The sequence below is a fragment of the Nyctereutes procyonoides genome, unplaced genomic scaffold (assembly GCF_905146905.1).
Source record: "Nyctereutes procyonoides isolate TBG_1078 unplaced genomic scaffold, NYPRO_anot_genome, whole genome shotgun sequence".
Taxonomy (NCBI): Eukaryota; Metazoa; Chordata; class Mammalia; order Carnivora; family Canidae; genus Nyctereutes; species Nyctereutes procyonoides.
Window position 1 is genome coordinate 13,588,922 of NW_026575041.1, and position 18,082 is coordinate 13,607,003.

General features: G+C 43.3%; 1 protein-coding gene across 10 annotated transcripts in view; it reads right to left on the bottom strand.

Moving 5' to 3' along the window:
* The window catches only part of SYTL2 (synaptotagmin like 2), a 119,332-nt gene extending 101,555 nt beyond the window's left edge, over positions 1 to 17,777 (bottom strand). For 3 of the 10 annotated variants that reach the window (XM_055320325.1, XM_055320324.1, XM_055320319.1), the window contains exon 1: positions 17,266 to 17,658. The gene's annotated coding sequence lies outside the window, so the exon portion shown is untranslated. The other 7 variants (XM_055320328.1, XM_055320326.1, XM_055320320.1 and 4 more) reach the window with 6 other exon arrangements.
* Positions 17,778 to 18,082: the final 305 nt, after the last annotated feature.

Genomic DNA, 18,082 nt, shown 5'->3' on the forward strand with positions numbered 1-18,082 from the left:
GGAAATGGATGGTGGTGATGGTTGTACAACATGTGAATGTGATGCCACTGTACACTTAGAAAAGGTAGAATGGTAAATTTTATGTGTATTTTACCAAAAAATATTTATTTAAAGATTTTATTTTATTTATTTATTCATGAGAGACACGGGGGGGGGGGGCGGGGGGGGTTGGGCACAGGCAGAGGGAGAAGCAGGCTCCATGCAGGGAGCCCGACATGGGACTTGATCCTGGGTCCCCAGGACCATGCCCTGGACTGAAGGTGGCACAAAACTGCTGAGCCGCCGGGGCTGCCCCCCCAATTTTTTTAAATGGGTGAAACACCTCCGTTCCTATTTTCTTATACTACCACTAAGGAGAGGTCAAGTGGCTGTTGGGTATTCACATTTACAATTCTGAATTAACCACTCACTATAGGACCTTGGGCAAGTGACTTAGTCTCTCTGTATGTCAGCTTCCTCAGTGGCAAAATATCTACTTGAAAGTGTGATGGGAGGATGAGATGAGTTTGCAGGCGTAAAGCACAGTAGTCTAGCACAGTAAAGACTACATATTCACTGTTGTTATTACTATCACCACCACTAACTCTGTTCTCCGTGATCCAAATAAAATCGTATCCTACCAAGGAAAAACCATTTACATTTCATTCTCTGAAAGATGATGGATGGCCTGGCCCCAGGTTCAATATCTGATCTAACAATAACTGAATATTTTCTTCCTCAGCCAGAACACACTAATGGGAACTAGGGCCCAAGTTACAGTGTCCTTTGGCAGCAAAAGAGGTAAGAAACATATGCCTAAGTTGCATTCATTCAGCAAATGTTAACCATGTACCTTGTCTGTGCCGAGCATTGTTACCAGCTGCTGATTTAATTTGCTGACAGCACTTTCCACTGTCATCTCTGGAACCCAAGCCCTTGTTTCCTTACTGAAGTGTGAGGATCATCTAAAAGAAATGTTGTATAAAAAGCCTTTCCCAGGACTAAATTAACAAAAATACACGAGGGCACCCCCAACTGTGCATTTCTGTTTTTCTCCCTATAGTTCTATTAAAAAACAAACAACTCTCCATTTACTTTTAAATTTCATAAAGCCAATCATTCCCAGGTAAATTTTTGCCCAAAATCTGTCAGACCTCAGGCAAACTTGGCAAAACCACAGAGCAGACCATCTCCGGCCTTCCCTGGACAGGCACAAGAATAGAGCCAAGAAGGCTGCAAGTGCCACACTGGGAGATCCCAGAACTGGGAAAGGCACACACGTGTACAGAGCATGCACTCCTATAAAACTTCTGGCCGGGTACCAGAAGCTAACACTTTTCAAAACTTAACATTAATGGAGGCCCAGATTAGATTTAGCCACTTGTAAAAGTGATATGATGATTAATTATTATTTTATGAAGTCACACCACGTGTTCAGGCCAAAGAGGTAAAAACAAAAACAAAAAAGCACTGCTTTGGGAGTCAGACCTGGGCTTGAGCTCCAGGGCTACTTCACAGCTGTGTGACTCTGAGAAAATATTAACTTCCCTAAGTTTCATTTCCTTATCTATAACATACAGCTTAAAATTCCTGCCTTTGAGGGTCTTTGTGATGATTAAAGGAAATGATTCATACCACACACCTAGCTGATGTCTTGACACAACAGAAATCCAATACGATGGATGCTCTGCTCACTCTATATTTTCAGGCAGGAAAAATGTCCCACAGAACTCAACTCTGGATTTAGAAGAATAATAAGAATGGATCCCAGGTAAATATTCCCCCTAGTTTTTCTAAGAGCCCAGTTCTGATAACCGATATTTTTAAGACTCTGACAGTATTTGAGACATTATCAAAAAAATCCAACCAAATATTCTCCAATAGCTCCTTCTCACTGAAATTTTATAATGGGCAATCAAGAAGCCTTCAGCTTTATTCTGCAGAGCACCATATACAAGACCATGTACATACAATCTTAAGAACTGCGGTCCTCTTATATAAAAACCAATAACCTCTCTCTGAGCTCTCCTATCTCTCAAGTCTTGGCGAAAAGAGAGGGAGGGAAGGAGGAAGGAAAGAAGGATTGCCTCTGCATCTGTGGCATTTTGTTAGGAGTTAACTGGACAAGTAGTCTGGGCCAGGGTCCCCAACAAGAAAATACAGAGTCAGGACAGCTGAAATAAAACAGCACTGACATCCTGTTTTGCAGCTGAGACAGGACTGCACTGACATTCTGTTTTGCAGCCTTTGCAGAAATGCCTTGTGCAAAATGTCCAAAATAAGACAACCACAAAACACTGGTCAATATCACAGGCAAGGGGCAGTTAAGACCTAAGCCCCCAGATGTTAGAAAAAAAAACAAAAAACAAACCCTAAACCAAAACAAAAAAACCACCAGCACGTGGGCATTAACCTAATAGGTAGACGGCTATGTGACCAAAGCCCTGAATGGCAAGACTCAGCACACCCTGTTTAAGAAAGTTCTGCAAAAGAGCTCATAAAAACCCCTAAACTTAGAAACCCCAGGAGCAACCTACTCAGGCCCCTCTCCGGGAGCTTTATATTCTTGCCCAATAAACTTTGCTTTGCTGCCCACCACTCTTCATCTAGTCTACCTCTTCAGTCTCTGAAGTGGCACGACCACGAACCCAGACACTGGGGGGACACAAATCCTGTAACAATTTCATAGTGTGTTGAGGGCATCCCCAAGACCAGGCCCAGGTTTTAATGCTTTACTAAGTAAGGACTCATAAGGCAGCATACAACCATACTCAGAGCTAGGATTTATTAATCTGAAAGGATACAAAGCATAATCAGCAAAGAAAAAAGGTAGATGGGGTAAATGAAGACTGGGGAAAACCAAACCTAACCTTCAAAGAGTCCTCTTCCAGAAGAGTCATCCGGGTCACGCAGCAAGTTCTGACACCATGTGTGAAATGTTACCAACCAGGGATCTCAATAGAGATTCGGTGGCCAGGATTTTTATTGGAACCTGGTCAGGTAGACACTCTCTGCCTGGCACATAACCAAATTCCAGACTCCCAGGAGGAAAGCAGGTGCTCAGCTAAACTGCACTGTTTGCACAAACCAGTTAGGTACGGCGAGCCACTCTGATCATTTAGGGTGGTGTGAACCCTTCCGAAATCCAAGTTCCCAGACACCAATAAAAGAGCAACCTGGCAAGGAGGTCTTTCTAAGGATAAGCAGTCTCAGGCTTGCTGTGTGAATTCTTTCCTGCATACAAGGGAACAAAAATCCAAACATCTAATTAATACCTGCCCACCGACCACTAAATTCTCAGGGCCAACTGATATATTGAAATCCTTAAAAAAAACAAAACACACACACACACAGTGAATGTAATTCAGGGCTTCAAAATATATTCATTCAGCATATTTTTACTGTCAGCCTGCTGTGCCCCAGGCAATAAGGAAATAACAAGTCCTCTAGTCCCGTCCTTTAAGAACTTTCAGACCAATAGGGAAGATAAGAGGAGTACAGAAAGAGTGATAGTACAAGTTAGTATGCGATGATGGCCATAAAAGACATGAACTGGGCCAGAGAGAGAAGGGAGAGAAGACTTCCTGCTGCGATGAACAAAGATTAAGGTAAGAATTGCCATAGAGCTGCAGTTTTGTTTTTTGTTTTGTTTTGGTTTTTTTGTTTTTTTTTTTTGTTTTTTTAGAGCTGCTGTTTTAAGGACAGGTAGGATTTGAGAGTGACAAGCTAGGAATAATAGCTCAACAAGGGGAATAAAAGTATCACTCCAGGCAAAGAAGCTGCATGAACACAGTACAGAGGCCGCTAGAGGGAAAGGGGAATATGATTTGAATAGAAGACAGGGCTCGTGGAAAGAGGTAATAGAAGAATTAAAAACCAGCCAGGGTGCCCGGGTGGCTCATTAAGCATCCCACTTAGTTTGGTTTAGGTCATGATTGCAGTGCTGTGAGCTCTACACCAGGTGTGGATTCTCCCTCTCTCCCCTGCTCCTCCCTCTGCTCACATGCTCTCTTGCTCTCTCCAAATAAATAAAATCAATCGATCAATAAATCAGAGGCTAGTATCAGATCAATGAAGGTCTCAAGTGTCAGACTGAGATTGTCCTTTATGTGGTAGGTGATGGGAAGTGTGCATACATGTGTATGTGTTTTTACTTTTTCAATCATACTACTTTATTTAATTTTTTAAAAAAGATTTTTATTTATTTATTCATGAGAGACACACTGAGAGGCAGAGGCATAGGCAGAGGGAGAAGCAGGCTCTCCATGGGGAGCCTGATGCGGGACTTGATACCAGGACCCTGGGATCTCTGCTCTGAGCAGAAGGCAGACGCTCAATTACTGAGCCACCCCCGGGTGGCTATAAGCCAAAGGGCCAAGACCTTCACAGTAAACTTCACAGCAGCTAAAGAAGGCTAGAAGTAGCAGAAGAGGTGAAATATAAATATCATTTGGGAATAACATTGGGAAGGAAGCAGTAACAACATGCCTTGAGAAAGGTATGAATTAAACAAGATTCAAAAAATTTTTTGAATTTTTGAATTGATTTTTGAATTCTGAATTGATTTTATTTATTCATGAGAGACACACACACAGAGAGAGGGGCACAGACACAGGCGGAGAAGCAGGCTCCATTCCATGCAGGGAGCCTGAGGTGGGACCCAATCGTAGGTCTCCAGGATCACACCCTGGGCTGAAGGTGGCGCTAAACCGCTGAGCCACCTGGGTTGCCCAAGATTCAAAATTCTTAAAATTAATTGAGGTGTTTGTGCACCATAGCAAGAATGCCTAGAAAACCAGGTGGGTTAAAGGTAAAAACTAATAGCGTGGCAGGAAATTCAGTGGACATGTCTAGAACTCTAACAGAGATGAGGAATCAGTGCTCAGGAGAGAGGCTGTGGCTGGAGCTGGAAACATGGCTGTTGGCAGCATGGAGTCTCAAGTGCAGGTGGCTAAACTCAGCAAGGGGGAGAATGCAGTGAAAAAGCACAGAGAAGAAAGCAGATGATATTGTACTTAAGTGAAGAGAGAAAGAGCAGTCAGGTTGGAAAAAACAAAACAGTAGTGTGTTCCAAAGCTGGGGAAGCATTTCAGGAAAGAGGGAGCTGTCAGCCTAGGCAGCTGCTGCAAGGAGTTGAGGCAGAGTCGGGCAGAGAAAAGGGCACTAGACTTGGTAACTGGCTTGTCACCAGTGACCTTTGCCAATCAAAGACAGGGCAGGACAGAAAAATGTTCCACAAAGAACTCTGTGAACCAAGGCCTCTTGTCACTGGGAAAAGAAGGTGAGATGAAGTCCTAGAGGCTGGAGAGGGTAGTAAAAAGAGTAAAGAAAGTAGTAGAAAGAGGGTACCCATCCTTCAAAAGAAGAGGTTGCAGAGACGTGGTATCTGAATAACAGTGGCACTGACTACAGTGATAGGAATGGCTGACGCCCCTTCTCTTTCAGCGGACAGAAATGAGGAGACGCTCAAATGAGACAAATGAGTTCTTCACAATCCAAAAGGACAGGGATGACTGTGCAAAGCAGCGAGCTCCCTCAGCCAGCCACAATGGAGAACGGCAGAATGAAGGAGGAAACGAAGTGCAGAACTGCCAAGGCCCTTCCAATGGGACACTAGTTTGAAAATGGTAGAGCCTCCATTTTTAGTAACAGATGTGTCAACAGAAAAACCTCCCTGTCAGAGGCAGATGGTCCATTTCACTTCAGAATTAATCTTGTGCAGGTCACAAATGTTCCTCCTGAGGAAAAGTCATCCTCTCCACTGTTAGAAGTTTACTGGTCAGATATCCACCAGCAAGCACAATATTTTTCCCTAGACACACAGACCCATTGGTAATAGGCATTTTGGAGAAGCCAAATACTATACATGATAAATCCACAGCTATGCATTTCTTTTGCCTCAAGCCAACAGAACTTGGCTCTTGAGCTTCACAGAGTTAGCACTGTAAACACATATATGCACACACACTGAGAAGTTCTCTTTAAACATGCTACTTCAGTTCAAATCTGGGCACTAACATTTACTAGCTTTATGATCTCAGACATCACTTAATCTCTGTGTTTTCTCATCTGTAAAATGGGCTTAACAAAAGTACCTAGTGCATAAAGTTGTGGTGAGGATTAAATGAGCTAATTTGTGTAAGTATTCAATAATTATGAGCTATTACTATCTCATTTGAGTCTTATTTAATTCCATGAAGTAAAGCCAGGTAATTATTAACATCTCTTATTACTAATGAGGGCACTGAGACTCGGAGAAGAAATACTTGCCTAATTTTCACACAGAACAGAACACAAGGCAAGATCTTAAAATAATCCAGCCTCCTTAATAAGTGGCACAAAGCTCTCCACAATCAGCCAACTGCCCTCCTCTCTGGCCTCAGCTCTTTCCAGTCTTGCTTTGAACATAAAATTGTGCCCACCACACAATTTTCCACCCTTCCTAACTTTCTGATACCTATCCATCCTTCAGTCTCAAGTGCTACCTCTTCTAGGAAGCCCTAGGCAGTTGATCATCATTCCCCTCACTACCCCACCTCCTTCCTCTGAGCTCATGTCTATTAACATCATATTGCATGGTAATTACAGAGGTCTGTCTTCCCCACTGATTTCTGAGCCTAAAACAATTTCTGGCATATAATAAACAGTAAATGTTTATCGAATGAACTTGTCTCCAAACCTGATATTCTTTCCACTACAATATGCTTCCCCTTTTATCAAAAAATGTTTATTATGTAATAGTAATCTAAAACAAAAATCAACTAATCATACTGTATTTAAATATTAAACTAAATAAAACACTTAAAACACTTGCTCACTGTAACCAGAAATAGTGAAACCGTTCAGAGACCTGACCACTCCCATCCACAGTTTATCAGTCCTTGTGCCTTTGGTCTCAAAGGGAAGAGACCCAACCTGGATCTACCAAAGGACTTAGCCTAGGCTCGACTGACCCAGTGAGAAGCACCTGGCGTGGCATGGAAGAAGACAGATTCAAAGATCTCATACTCTAAAACTCCCAGGTGAGATGCCTTCAGGAGTTTCAGATTGCATATTGTTCTTTGAAGGTCATATGGCAGGCCAAGACTGGCTTTCAGTTCTTGACTGCTCCAGAGTGATCCTGAGGAAAGGCTATCAAAGAAGTAAGCACATCCACTCCATCCTCGCTTTCTCACACACCAAGCAAACACTGATGATCAGTGCCATGGTAGGGTCACATCTATCCCAGGAGAATTTGGCAGGTGGAGCCACATCTCACAACCTTGGCTCCCAGCCACTACCCAGATCATTTGGGAAAGCTAGTTCTCTACATCTAGGTATCTCTAGTAACCAAAGTGAATCTCCCCAGTGGCTCTCCCTGAGGAACTGTGGGTATATATCAGGTTTTCCCTCTGGTCTGGATTAAGTAGACAACACTAAGGAAGACATAAACACAAACCTAGAAACACACAAACATACTTGTGTATACTTGTGTTTGACCCTGACTACTTAAGGAAAAAAGTCACCCAGTTTCTTGCAATTTGCCCATAAATGATAGTTTTGTGGCCCAAGCCTCCTTGCTCATCTCCTGAGGAAATTCAGGGACTGCTAACCACAGCAGCACATGCTAAGCACAAGATATTCAACAAATCACCACCCAAATTCAGCATGCACTGGGTGTCAACTTACTCCTGGAATCTTAAACTCAATTCTGGAGATAGAGGAAAAAAAGGTATTAATATTTTTCTGGATCTAAGCCTCAATCATTTGCCAAAAGCATACCCTGTCCTTTACTAAAAAATGGTTAATATCCTTAGCTCCAAAGCAGGGCATATTTATCCTTTTGGTCCAGTCCATAAATCAGTATACGGAGTCACTATTTTCCTACACATATGTATCTTCCTGTAGAAGTCTTCAATTAAAAGGCAGCCCCATCTCTACAGGTACCTTTTACAAAAAGCTTTAAAATATTTTATCTATATCCATAAATCCAAAGAAATGTGCCTTCAATCAAATCCCTCTTTTATAACTTGGGCAATGCTAATCATTTCCATAATTTAGGCTGTTTGTTCTAAAGAGAAATCCAGTTTCTTCCCTCACAAGATTGATACACCTCCAATTAGTTCTTTGCAGCCCGCAAGGTAAAGGGCAAGTTTTTGGCCTGGTTTTACCATTGGGTGTCAGCCCACCACATGAGCAGCACCTCCAGCCACAGCTCTTCTGCCCTATATGCCAACACCATGGTCTCTTCCTTGGTACCCCAGGCCCTTCCTGCCCCCATGCCACTGTACATGAAAGTACTTGAACCCTTCTTTCTATCCCATCCTCTTCTCAATCTAGCAAACTCCTACTAGGTTAGGGTTCCATCTCATTTGTCACCTTCCAACATTCCCAGACAGTGCTCTCTGCAATCTCACAATGAGCTGTATGTATTTCCACTAGAACAGTTACACTGAACTCTAAGTACTCTTTACCATTGTTGCCCTTATTACGGGCATTTTCTTGTTCTTTTTTTAATCCTCAGAATCTGCTTGTCAATTTAATGATTAGATAAAAATCCTATGAAAAGAGTGGGGCAAATATCATCAGCTCATTTTCTATAGGTAGAAACTAAAGCATCTGTAAAATTAAGTGATTTGATGAAATACAGTTGGATAATGGCAAAGCTTGTACCATAGGAACTCTCACGAGCCAACAGATGCATTCTAGAAGAAAAGAGAGAGGGAAGGGAACGGACACTGAACAGCAACCCTGTGCAAGACATAATGTTAGGCACTTTAATATATTATCTTATTCCTTACAGCCACTTTATGAGAGATGTAAGACAGATGCAATTTTTCAAGAAAGAAAACTCAGATTCAGAGAGGCTAAGTTACTTGTTCAACTACACACTTAATAAATGGATCCAAGGTTTAAATTCAACTACAGTCGGACTCTGCAACTAAGTTGATTCCATTACAGTGGCCTCTATTGATAACATGCACTTCCAGACTCACACTTGCCCATGGACACAATCCAGAAACACCTGTGTTATAGCCTGCCCACTCACCAAAAGGCAGATGCTAAACCAACTGACCCTATCACCTTGCCATCCATTGTGCTTCACAAAATTCTGGCTTCTGACTTTTCTGCCTATGACTGTACCTTACAACCATCTGTTACTAATCATCAGATAGCAATGTATTCCAAGGATTCTAGCAAGGATACAAGGATATTTGCAGAAAGGTGGTATGATGCTATTCCAAAACCCATCTACGTGTGCATTATGTCAGAGTAAAAAAGCATCATATTTAAGTGGTCTAAGTAGGGTAATTGGCACAAAGAATTCTTTAATAAATCTCTACAACATGTACAATATGAAGACCAACTTGTTTCTCTTCAAGTTCTTCATATATCCCTTCTCATTTATCAGGTTGTAATACCCCAAAATAAAATGTAATTGGGGTCTTCCAGAAATTAAGCATTAAGAAATAATTATTTGCCAGTTCTCTAGATCATATTTCAGTTATTCTGTTCTCAGGCTGATCTGCTTCTTAACTGCCAAGTACGTGCCTGACTCCCTAGGTCATGGTATGTTGGGAAAACTGGATTTTTCTCCTTTTGTTTTTTTTGTTTTGTTTTGTTTTTTAAAGTTTTTTTTTTATTTTTATTTATTTATGATAGTCACAGAGAGAGAGAGAGAGAGAGGCAGAAACATAGGCAGAGGGAGAAGCAGGCTCCATGCACGGGGAGCCCAATGTGGGATTCGATCCTGGGTCTCCAGGATCGCGCCCTGGGCCAAAGGCAGGCGCTAAACCGCTGCACCACCCAGGGATCCCTGGATTTTTCTCCTGAAAGACCATCAAGTCCATCATTACTATTTCTATGGTAACAGAAATGTTTCAGGTTTTCTAGAAAAGCCCCAGTTTTTTTTTTTTTAATTTTTATTTATTTATGATAGTCACAGAGAGAGGGGGGGGCAGAGAGAGAGGCAGAGGGAGAAGCAGGCTCCACGCACCGGGAGCCCAACGTGGGATTCGATTCCGGGTCTCCAGGATTGCGCCCTGGGCCAAAGGCAGGCGCTAAACTGCTGCGCCACCCAGGGATCCCAAGCCCCAGTTTTGAATATAATAATCTGTTACGAGCCTTGTGCCAAGGAATATGCTTTAACACAGGATTTGGTAAACATAGATTCAACATCCTTCCTCTAAAGAACCCCCCTGAAAGAGGTTGTACTTGCTAGGAGACAGAGCACAGGCTTTTGAGTCAAGGTAAGTAACCAGAGTTCAAATGTTTGTTTTGTCATTCACTAACTGTTGACCTTGGGCAATATACTTAACTTCCCTGCTTCCATTTCCTCATAGGTAAAACGGGTAATTATCATCTCCTTCAGAGAGTTGTCCTTCCAATTAGATGAGCAATGTCCTAGCAAGGGACTGACACATAGCATATACTCAATAGATAGTAGGCATTCTGTTTATCACCATGCTCCTGTTATTGTTCATAACATCCCTGAAAGGAATAGAAAAGACACAATTTTGCTCTTCTAAGCAAGAGACCATAAATGATGTGATTTGCCTAATATAAACAGAGCTACTACTTTACTTCCCAAGACAGAACCTTTCAGTTACTATATTACAGCCCAGTATTGATATTGAAATGGGGTGTTAAGTTGCTGACTCAGCTCTTTGTAATCCAGTCTCACCCCCAGTTATTTTCTGCAATACTTAAATTGTTGCCGTAAGGTATAAAATTTCCTGAATTTTGTGCAACATGATCATTTTCAAATAAATATTATCTTGTATGGTCAGAACATCTGCCAAGCTATACATCCTCATTCTGCATCTAGAACTGTTTTCAGCTTCTTCCTTCCGTGAACGATAGAGTGAAATGCTATTAGGGTACAGACAGACATTCTGTGGTGGATGTGACTTTCTCATATTTTATAGACAAATGAAAGTGACATTTTTGCTTGGAAATATTATCCTCTAGTGATTCAAAGCATGGGCTCTAGAGTCAGACTGCCTGGGTTCAAATCTCTGTTCCTCCTCTTATTAGCTATGTCATCTTGGGTAATTTATTTAACTTATCTGTACCTTAATTTCATCATTATCAAATGGGAAAAATAATAGTACTCAAAATAGTATCAATAATGGATGTAGGTACAGTGTTTAGAACAGTGCCTAGTACATAGTAACTGTTCAATAAAGGTCAGATATCATCATCATCATTTACTTGCTTCACAGGATTTTAAAAAGCAATCTGAAGCAATCAGACATAATCAAATTGTTTTATTACCAGCAAAGGACTTACCATATCAGACAGAAATACTTTTGAAATAACTGAGGAAGATGAATTCTAACCAATTACTATCCCCAGGTGCTATCAATGCAGTAGATCCATAGCATTTGCCCCTGAACGCCTGTGGTCTCAATTATTCATAAGGCACCTTGAATACATGTCACATAGAAACTGTAGTTAAATAAAAAATGGTGCCAGATAGGTATGAGGTGGTAAGTCCTTGGCTGGTAAGTCTTTGGCCAACCACCCAGCAACAGAATCTCAATCCTTTTTTTGCTAGTTTCATTGATTAAATGTGATCCTATTTAATCCTCAGAGCAACTCTGTGAGGCAGGTATGATCATTCCCATTTTAGACACACTAAAGAAATGACATGCCATGGTGATAGTTGCAGACTTGGGGTAGCAAAGATCTCCGGATATACACCATAAGTATGTGCCAAGATGATAAAAGTCAAACCCTAGAATCCACTCTAACAAGTATCAAAGAATTAAACTGGAAACCCAGACCCCCTTACTTCTAAAGTCAAATGACTAGTCTAAAACAAGCAGGGGTAAAGAATCTTCCCTAATGAATCTAACATGCCATAGTTCAGTCTCTCTCTCAATGCAGACCTGCTGGTGGAAGGGGTGGGAGTGTCTGAGGCACAGATCTGACTGAGCTGCTTGGTTTGGCCTGGCCCGGTATCCAGCCCCTGCCCTCAGCCTTGCAGCCCTATGTTTTAATCAGCTGACTCAGCCAGTGGCAGGAGATCCCAGGCGCCTGTGGCTGTGAGTAATGGTGGCACAAAACACATCTGTCTAATCAGAAGCTGATGGCATCAGTTCTGTCAAGACTTAGGATAAAACAATGCTTCTGCAAGGGAAAAAGAAAAGTCTAGTCATCCAGAAGCTAAGCAATGCAGTGCCTATCCTTCTCTCTCTGACTTGGAATGCAAATTTGTGGAACTGTTTACTAGGTCTTAGACTTCCATGCCTCAAATATTTCTTGGTGCTTGTACAGAAAGATTTATCTAGAAGTAATAAACCAAATCCATTTTTAATAGTGGTTGTTGAAGCATTTCAAAAGCATAGCATTAGGAAATGCTTTTAGGGGTGCCTGGGTGGTTCAGTGGTTGAGCATCTGCCTTTGGCTCAGGTTGTGATCCCAGGGTCCTGGGATTGAGTTCGGTATCAGGGTCCCTGCAGGGGGCCTGCTTCCCCTTCTGCCTATGTCTCTGCCTCTCTCCGTGTCTCTCATGAATAAATAAAATCTTAAAAAAAGGGGGGGGGGAATGCTTTTATTCTGGCCTTTTAAAAAAGTCTCTATCATTATTATGCAGGATAATGCACAGGAAAGTGTTTTCATAGGTTGTAAGTAAACATTTCATATATATAAAGACATCACTGCAACCACCTGAAGGTCATTATACTATATTTCAGCAAAAATGTCATTTCAGAAGAATCACTTATTAATTCATTAAAAATACCTAAGTTCCCACTGAGTGTTAGGCAATGTAGACGCAGAATTAAACCAGACAGTCCTAATCTGTGGGGGTGAGGTGAGGGCCTCAGTCTTTTCCCAAACTGGTCTTTTCATCTTTATCATACTCCAACCACACCTGGTACTCTTTGCTCTCTCCTGTGCCTCTCCCTCCTGTCTCTCTCTTCCTCCCCCCACCCATACCTTCCTTCCTGTTTCTTCCTCTACTGGAGTTCTGAGCCATCCAAGAGTGTGCTTCTCCCACATTCTGCAAAAGTCATAGCATAAGCATAATACCAAGTATCCAGTATGTAGTGACACACATAGCCTTATTGCCATTAATAACCTGCTTTTACTATACTTCCAACCTTCCCAAAAGTTACCGAAAGCAGTTCTTCCTCAAAAAAAAAAAATATACATATATATATATATATATGTATATCTAAGGAGGTTCTAGATTAACAGTAACAAATAGATGAGCAGAAACAATTCTCCTCTCAAAGATCTATGGATCTGAGTTCTGCATGAGAGTAATCAGCTGGGGAGACCCTTAGAAAATCCTAAAGGGCACCAAAAACTAGAACCCTAAAGGGCACCACAACTAGAACATAGATTTTTAAGACTCTAAGGTACCTCCTCTGGTCCTACTCCCTCACTTTATAAAGAAACTAAGGCTCAAGGAGAGGATATGACTAAGATTATACCGCTTGTCTTTGGGGCAAGATCAGAAGCTGAGACACCTGCCACCCAATGGAGGGCCCGTTCCAGAACTGCCAGGAGCTGAGTGCATGGCTGGGAGCAGCCCTTGAGGCAGTGGCTTCTGGTGTTCAGCCACACCCCTACAGGCATACTGCCTTTCCAAAGTTACTCTCACTGTTTCTTCCTTGTGCACCTCTGCCTCACTTAAGGCAACTGGAGACAGCACTGGGACACTAGGACTCTCTGAGCCAACAAACAGCTCTCTTGAATGGCAAGCCTATATTTATTCTGTAAAGTGGGACTATTTTCTGTCCTTTTCTTCAGAATTGTGATGAAGATCGAGATGCTAGCCATCAAAGAATCATATTCTTTGAAGAAAATGTAGAGTAGAAATATAGTAAAACATTTGCATTGTAATTAAGTCCTGCTAAAATGTTAAGCCCATGACTTAGATTCCAGCATTTTACAAAGGCCTACAATACTTTTGATCCTTCTACATTTAAACATCTTTTTAAAATAGCATACACACTTGCATGCAATTCAAGTAACAATCACACCTGACACTTGGTCCTTAATAGCAACTCTGGTTGGGAAGATAGAGTAGGTGTCATTATCCCCAATTTAAGGAAGGGAAAACCAGTTCAGAGAAGCTACTAGTCTTGCCCAAGGTCACACAGGTAATAAAATGCAATGCAGAAGCAATGATCTTATTTAAGGCTCCTCTCTGTGCAATTTAGCTTTACAACTTTCTTCTCACATTTTGCACTTCAACACTGAAGAGCTACCTTTTCTGTTACTTTTGAGACATTTAAGACACCTGAGTTATTTCACAAGAAACACCTTGATTCTGGAATGCCGGCAACAGCCTTATGGCAGGTACTTCCCACTGCTGGAAACTACATGACACCAGGGAATTAATTATGGGGTGGGATAGACTTTGGAGTTCACAAACAGGATTAACCTTTATAATGATTTTAATTATTCATAATTTATTCTCTGCATTCTTTCAAAAATAATCTGAGATGGCTCTTAGCTCTGACAATAATTCAATCAAAAGGATTGTATTCATTTGTTCATTTTTTCAGCTTAGCTGAGATTCTTTTTCAGTTTTTCTTAGCAATCTCCACATCCAATGTGGGGCTCGAACTCATTACTCAAAGATCAAAAGTCACATGCTCTTCCAACTGAGCCAGGCAGCTGATTTTTTTTTTTTCAACTTACTCATATAGACACAGAGAAAAAGATCTGGAAAGCTATCCCCCAAATTTTGCATTAGTTATTTCTGAGTATGGATGTATTATTAACGCTAATCTGTATTTTGTCTTTTTCTACAATGAATACATATATAGTTTTGGTAATAAGAAAACAATCATGATCTCACTTGTAATCTAAAAAACTGAACTCACAGAAATAGGGAGTACAATGGCGGTTGCCAGAAACCACGGAATGGGAGAAATGGGAAGATGTTGGTCAAAGGGTACAAACTTCCAATTATAAGGTGACTTGAGTTCTAAGGATCCAATAGACAATATGGTGACTATAGTTAACAATGCTGTATTATATATTTGAAGGTTGCTAAGAGAGTAATTCTTAAATATTCTCATTACAAAAAAATAGCAATACATACAAGTACGAAATCATCATGGACTTAGACAATTATATTCCAATTATATCTTAATAAAGCTGGGTGGGGGAATCAAACAATAAAGATTTTTATTTTTAAAACAAATTCTTCATTCTGATAAATAGGAAAGGGGTTATCTCCACAAAGAGTTATAAAGCTCTGTTACTGTAAACTAAGTGCATGAAAAATGTAAATAATACCCTAAAGCGCCCGGACCAGAACCTTTGCCTTACTTCCCCATTTGGATACTCTCAGCCCTCAAGACTATAAAACAATATGCCAGGACACCAATTTTACACAAATCTTGTGGGGAAAAGCTTGTTTTATATATTGAAATCATATTCAATATATGAAATCACGTGAAAAAAATCACAAATTCTTAATTTTCACACTTGCTGGGGTCAATCTGAACTATATTCCAACACCTAGAAGGGCTTGTCACTTTCATTACTGGAGATTCTTCTATGAAGAAGTTTGGGAAGCCGTAAGGCAAACAGTACCATCTTATTTACCCTTCTTTTTGAAAGAGACTAAGTCTCGTTTCCTGTTTAAAAAAAAAAAAAATCAAAATTTCTTCATCTACTGTAACTTTTAAAATTCTTTATAAAACAGGTGGCAGAAAACATATTACCAGGCAAATCTGGAAGCCCATAGGGGCATAGTTCACTCTACCTCCCTTGCCCAGAGGGGAGGCCTGGCATCCTGGGTTCTGAGGATGGTGGGGCCCGGGCTGCCCCATTTCTGCAGAACAGCAGACCACTCTGCACAAGGTGCTAATTCATTCATTCCACAAATGTTTATTGAGCAAAGCTTGAGAAAGGCCTCTTAGGGGACAGTGGGATCATTCACAAGGCAACGGTCAGGTCTAACGGATCAGATGTGGACAATCAATCTTTCATTAGACCTCAAACCACCTCTAGGATAAAGCAAACAGGGCTCCTGCCCATTCACTCACTAGCAGCTGGGGGGGAATCAGGCAGGCGTTCTGGAACAGGACTGCTCCTTTAGAGAGGCTAAGGCAGTCACTTATTCCCACCAGAATGACCAAAACTCCTGCACCATAAATGGCATAAATGCTTCTAAAATGCTTTGAATAATGTCTGGCACCTACTGAGAACTCAATAATAGTCATTTTTACTGTTATGATTCTGACTTGCCCTTATTCAAGGAGCACCAAACAATGTGGAAAGAACACAGGTTTTAGAATGAGAGAGCCTACCTTTGAATCCCAGCTATGTTGCTTACTAGCTATGTGACTAAGGGAAGCAATCTTTCTGAGCCTCAGTTTCTCATTTGTAAAATGGGAAAAATGCCAGTATACCTTCCTTCATGTGGCTTTGTGAGAACTAAAGACACATTATATGCAAAGAAGAATGTCTGGCCCATAAGTGCCCAATAAAGACAGTCAATACTGCTACTGTCCCGCATCTTTCCCCAACACTCGTGACAGGTCCTGGCATCTGAGTTCACCCAGACACCACATTAAGAGACAGAAGGACTACAGGGGTGAAGGGAGGGGTGGGAGCACCTGGAGATCTTCCACAGAAATCCTCCATCAAAGTCTTCAACTCCTTTCAATCATCCTGTTTGGCTGCTTCATCCAACTGATAGCTGGAGCCACTATTCCCTCACTGGGAATGAATGCCAAGAAGGGGACAGGAAGCTGAACAGCGGTTTGAATCCATCCCACCTCCCCACGCCGGTCTGTCTGAAGCCCACTGGGCTTCCTCTGCACATCCCTGCCAGGCTGTGTGGGTCAGGAAGCTAACAGTAAGATCCACAGTCTGTTCTTACGCAGACTTCCATCTCAAATCCAGAGCCCGGGCTCCAGAGGCTGCTGGTCACAAACCAGCATTAAATGAAAATGAGGACTACCATTCAGACAGAAAAATGGAGGCCCTCAAAGTCAAAGGGGATTTATAAGGGCCGGAGGGAGGAAAGGGAAGCGGGAGGAGTCAGGATGCGTGCGGAGAGACAGGCCCACTTTGTACACAGCTGATAGAGCCCTATCTCTGTCCTAGCTGCTCAAACAGTTGGTTTTCCATACTGGAAGATGATAAATCCCATTCCTAGGACTTAGAACTAACGATGGGACGAGGTCCGGGTGTAGGAAGATAATTTCAAAATAAACTTGTCTGTCAATACCAAACTAGTTTTCCAAGTAAAAAAAAATCACCAGCCCCCGACTCAGCCTTCCCAAGCGCCCACCTGTAGAGAGGTCCTAAAGCCCCACTTTACTTCACCTGAGCAGCCTCGGGGAGTGACTCTGCAGCCAGCCCAAAGCCCGGGGTCCGTCCTCGAAAGCCCCGGGAAACGCGACAAACCGGGAGGACCCCGCGCCCCCGCCCCGCCCCGCGCCCCGGCCGCGGAGCGGGCTCCTAAGGGCGCTCGCCGGATGCCAAACGCGGCTCCCCGTTGAGGACTCCGCGCACGAGGCAGCAGTCCCCACCAACACCTCCTTCCTGGAACAGAGACCCGAGGAGGGAGAGAGAGTTGCCGAGAGGACACGTCGGGCGGGCAGAGGCAGAGACTAGAACCGCGGGGCTTCGAGTAGCAGCAGCCGGGCAGGGAGCGCGCCTCGCCGCCTCCCGCGTCCCGGAGCCTGCGGCCCCGCGGGGTGGTGCAGGCCCCGAGCCCCTGGCGCGGCGCGTTACCTTCCTCCCGACACGGGCCCGCGCGCCTCCTGCGCCCCGCACACCCTCGGGGCGGCCCAGGTGTCGCCCCGCCGCTGTCAGCGCCCGGCAGCGTGTGCAGGGCCCCCGCGGGCGGCGGGCGGCGGGCGGCGGGCGGGCGGGCGCGCAGGGGCGGCTCCGGGAGCGCCGACCAATGGCGAGGCCCCGCGCGCCCCGCCGCGCCCCGCCCCGCCCCGCCCCCGGGCTCTCCGCCCCGCCCCGCCCCCGCCCCGCCCCGCCCCCCCGGGCTCTCCGCCCCGCCCCCGGGCTCTCCGCCCCGCCCCCGGGCTCCCCGGCCCGCTCCCCTGCCCTTCTCCCGCTTCTCTCCGCGCCTCGTACTTCTTCTCCCTCGGCCCTGGCCCTCCCCGCCCGGGCCTCCTCCAGTGCA